Genomic DNA, 5284 nt, shown 5'->3' on the forward strand with positions numbered 1-5284 from the left:
TAAAGACACAGGGAGGAGGAGACAAGAATCTACAAGTCAGGAAGACATGTCTCAGCCCAAATAAACCTGCTAGTTCCTTGATCTCAGACTTCTAGACTTTAGAGTTGTGAGATGATAAACTTCTGTTTAAGTTTAAAAACTTGAAAAAAGTAATGTGGATATTGCAAAGCTAAAGATAATTTTTAAATCTACAAAAATCCTGTTCTCTAGTTCATATCTGCTTCTCATTAAGATTAACTACTCTGAAACTACTTTGCTTACCAAAATTAAAAATAATTGAGAAAATAAGAAAAGAAAGAATGATGGCAGCAAGAATGAGAAACACTGGGATGAACCTTGTGATATTGAATTTCAACTGATATTGGTATGATTTTGTGGTTTCAGATTTGTGTGTATGTGTATGTGTGTATATAAAATGTATATGAAACATGTATTCACATCACATATATCTACTGAGAAAGAGAAAGGAAATGGCATACATGTGTGTGTGCATGGGTTAGCATGTCATATATATTTCCTGTTTCTCTCTGCTAAACAGGTATAGAAACAATGACACTCAGTGACAAATAGTGCATCTAGTGCCTAGATATTTGGTTTCTGTACACCATTCTCTAATAAAAGGTACCAGGATTTGTTGGAGAAGTGTTAGACTCCAGGGATAAAGCAGAAAAAGATGAGATAAGCCTAGAAAATATGGGGTACTAGAAAGTAAAGAAGTGTTTGAGAAACAATGGGGCATATTGAAAGGACACAGGAGTCAACATGAAGGAACTCACCATGGCCAATGTTGAAACAATTTGAGCAAGAAAACAAATAATGATAGTATTGTGTTATAACTCACAAAATAAAACAAATATTTGAGTCCATATTTAAAGAGCATCCCAATTAACAATGGATAGGGAATGAAGGAAACATAAAATTACCATTAGGCTAACACCAAGATAGTTGTTACAGCAAGACTCACCAACAGATGCTAAATATCTGGGTGACATTTTGAGGAGAATAGTTTCAAAGTTTGAAAGTACTTCTCATTTTGGATAATGTCGGAACCACCCTCCCACAGAAGTAGTGAAGCACACTAGACCAGCTATTGTCTCCAGGGCTGAGCAAGATGATGAGTGTCACGACCCGGCCCACCACCCAGCCTGGCCAAGAATCACACGGAGTCAGGAGTTGAGTCAACCACAGAGGTGCCGCAATCTCAATTTTATTGTGTCAGGGACAAGGTTATATAGTGATAGGAGGGGGTAAGAATAGACAGCAGCGAGAACCAATAAGGGACAATTACATCACTATCACTAAGGGGCCTAGGCAGATTTCAGATTAAACCATTAGGTGGGGCTAAAATCAAAAAAGCCTGTGTGCCGGCTTTTAGCCTGCACGTGCCAATCCAGCCAGGTTACATATACAGAAATGCTCTGGAAGAACCCCGTGAGGCCACTTCAGCCAACACCCAATAATGGCCACGATCCCAAGGGAGGTAAGAGGTCCCAACAGGATAAATACCAAGGAGAGAAATAGTTGGGTCATATATGGTGTTTCTATTCCTAGTCTTTTAAAGAATCTCCATGCTCCTTTCCACAATGGCTATGGTAATTTGCAGTCCCACTAAAATCAGCCTACTAAAGTGAAACAACCGCATCAACGTTCATAGCAGTGCAATTCACAATACCCAAGTTATGGAACCATCCCAGGTGTGCAGCAACAGATAAAGAGGTAAAGAAAATGTTATACACACACACACACACACACACACACACACAATGAAGTTTACTCAGCCATAAAGAAAAAATACAATTATAGCATTTTCTGCTAAATGAATGGAAATGGAGAACATTATGCTAAGTGAAATAAGTCAGTGGTCAAATATTTTCTTTCATATGCATAAGCTAGAGCAAAGTTATGGGGGAAAGGTGGGGGAATTCCATAAAAATAGAAGGGAGATAATTGGAGTAAAGGAAAGGGATTGAGAGGAAAGGAGGAGAGATAGGAAAAGGAAGAGTGGAATAAAGTTGACCAAGTCAAGGCTGGAGATATGACTCAATTGCAGAGTGTTTGCCTTGCATGCACAAAGCCCTGGGTTCTAATCCTCAGTACTACATAAAAAAGGAAAAAATGATCAAGTCATGCCATATACATACATGTAAAAAGCAATAAATAAGTAGAAGGAAGACCAGTAGAAGAAGGGGAACAAGGGATGGAGGAAAGGAAGAAAACAGAAAGTACTGGAGACTTAAATGGAGCAAATGATAGTCCATGCATGTATGATTATTCAAAATGAATCCCAATATTATGCATAATAATAAATGCCCTAATAAAAACATTTAAGAAGTATTTTTCCTAAGTCATTTATCAGTTACAAATGAAAAAATAGTAAGCTTTCAAACCTGAAGATACCTCCCTAATAACATGGTTAAGAATAACACATTTGGGGCTGGGGATGTGGCTCAAGCAGTAGCTCAATCGCCTGGCGTGCATGCAGCCCGGGTTCGATCCTCAGCACCACATACAAACAAAGATGCTGTGTCCGCCGATAACTAAAAAATAAATATTAAAAAAATCTCTCTCTCTCTCTGTTAAAAAAAAGAATAACACACTCTACAAAGATCTGAGAAGAGTACAACATCACTTCTGTGGTTTTTATGCCAAAAATGCATAAGATTAACATAATCATGAAAAAGCATTAGGTAAATCCAAAGTAAGTGATATTCCATGAAACAATTGACCAATGTTTTTCAAAAATACTAAGATCATGAAAGACAAAATTTAAAAAAAAAAAATAGCTAATGAACTGTAATAGAGTGACTGGGAAGACAAACTGAAAATAAATTGGTATTCCAGATTGAATTTTAGAATGGAAAAAAGACAGTATTAATTTTAAAAAAAAAGTGAAATTCTAATTCTGTAATGCTGTACCTGTGTCAGTTTCCTGATACTAAGAATTACTACTATGGATATTTATAATGTTAACATTTGCTAGATGACAGTTACATGGAAATTCAATTATTTTTGTGAATTTCCTATAAATTTGAATGAATTTCTATAATAACAAGTTTAAAACAGCATAGAAACAATAAGGCTCTACCTATATAATTAATTCTGCTTATGCCCTAAGACATGCACAGGGAAGGCTTCTACTTTGTTTATAATGTTTTATTTATCAATACAGATGTTAGTAACAAGAATATTTTCCTTTTGTGAAATTATACTGAGTTCTACATATAAGAGTTGTGCTTTTAAATACTATATTACAAAGTTAACTAAAGACTTGCCATCTTCCAGTATTTCATCAAAATGATAGTCACAGAGGGAAAGAGAGGTAGCTGATACATGTTCTCTAGGCCTATTATAAATCATAGAGCTGTTCCTTTGGTCACATGTGTGTGAATCTATAAGACAGATAGAAACCACGGGAATGTGTGCTCCAAATCTTACCACTACAAAATTGGAATAGTCTACAGTGTTATCCAGCATGCTGTTGGTACTGTAGTAAACAAACAATTAAGGACAAGATTATTGCCAGGAGAATTAATGATTATTGAAAATAGTAAGCACTCTAAGAGTCAAGATAGCTTCCTGAAATATGTGGGAAAAAATGATCAGATAAAGGAGGAAACAAAAGAAAAGGGTACCTGAGTCCAACTGTATCACCAGCCTGCCCTGCCAGAAGGAGCACATGTTGTGAAACACAGTGGGAAGGAGCCTGGGCCACTGGAACAAAGTCCCTATTAACTTATGGCATAATGGGTGTAAAACAAATGGACTGAAAAAAAGTTAGATAAAATGTTTACTAAAAGTACAATGAATACATTAAAACTATTAAGAGTTTTCATTTTCTTGTGGATATGGGAATATAATTTATATTGGATTTTATATGCACTGTTTAAAGGTTTAAGATTTTCCATTATTCAGATAATTGTAGTGCTTATTAAATACTTGACTAACCTAAACCATCAATAAAATTTAAATTTAAATAAGAGTAGCAATGATTACTAATGTTAATCAAATTATATTTTATGAACAGAGAAATGCAAGGTTTACAAAGATAGTGCCTAAGTTACCTTATCAATATCATCTAACTACATCCTAGTCTTCTTTTGCAATCTGTTTTAAATACAATGTCTTCTAACTACAACCTAGTCTTCTTTTGCAATGTGTTTTTAATACTATCCACTCTATTTATTATATTCCCTAGAATTCCCTGTCTGTACTTAAATTATTCTTCAGCATTAATCTCTGTTAAAATTATTTATTTTTAATAAAAGAACACCAAATAATAACATGTTTCAAGTATAAAAATTTAATAAGAATCAGAATAAAATTTTGCAAGTAAATATTGTGAACATTTGGAAAATAAGGTGAATTTAAAAAAAAAAAATAGATTACCAAATTTTAAACATCTCATTAGAAGAGTTAAAATCTTGAAGAGAAATAGTCTCACAAATTCTAAAAAAAAATTCTATAAATAAAAATGCTACATAAACAACAAACATCTTTGTAAAACTGTTTACTTTTAAGTTTTCAGATTTATTGACAATACTTTATATTTAACAAAAAGAGATTGTTATTTTATGTTGACATGATATGGATGAGAGTTATCTAAATTAACTTATCAATACTTTCCTATTTATGAATATTCAGTCTTTTGGCTCATTTCCTGTGACAGCTTCCTCTGTGAGTGAGAAAGAGCAGAAAAAAATCCAGGTTGTACATAATCACAAATGCCCCTGCTCAATGACCTAGAAGTACCATCCCCCCAATAAGGCAACTGTTGGATAGTGGTTGCTTTCTATCAAGCCTTCTCACTTTCAAATAAAATACAAACAAAACATCAACTGCCTATAGTACTATCAAATATGAGATCTACAAAGCAGCAGGAAACATTTTCAGATAACTTTAAACTTCTGCAGTTATGATTCAAATGATACCTTCACAATGTCGATTTTTCTTCTATGATGAGAAAATGGGTTTGTCATAACCATGTCAGTTGTGTTGTTAGTCATTAGAGTAATAACTCAGGATTTATTTACACATACACATTCATATACATTCATGTATGTATGAATATTTATTTATTCATAAAACTCTTAAGAAGTACTGAAAAAGGAGATGCATAACATTTTTAGAAAAGAAAATGAAAAGGGCATAAAGTAGGTAAGTTCAGGATGTCATTAAAGAAAATTCCCCACCTACTTTTATGTCAGAGATTTAACTATGCTTCTTACACATGAAAAAAGAAATTATAATGAAATAAAACCTACAAGTCCCCAAAGTCTGAGAGAGT

The 5284-nt window shown here is 33.8% G+C and overlaps 1 long non-coding RNA gene across 1 annotated transcript in view; it reads left to right on the forward strand.

Moving 5' to 3' along the window:
• Positions 1 to 5284, forward strand: part of LOC125614818 — a 16508-nt gene that overhangs the window by 5334 nt on the left and 5890 nt on the right. The window contains exon 3 of the long non-coding RNA XR_007345372.1: positions 3775 to 3785. This is a non-coding gene — a long non-coding RNA (uncharacterized LOC125614818). The remainder of the gene's footprint in view (positions 1 to 3774; positions 3786 to 5284) is intronic.

This window comes from Marmota marmota, unplaced genomic scaffold (assembly GCF_001458135.2).
Source record: "Marmota marmota marmota unplaced genomic scaffold, marMar, whole genome shotgun sequence".
Classification (NCBI taxonomy): Eukaryota; Metazoa; Chordata; class Mammalia; order Rodentia; family Sciuridae; genus Marmota; species Marmota marmota.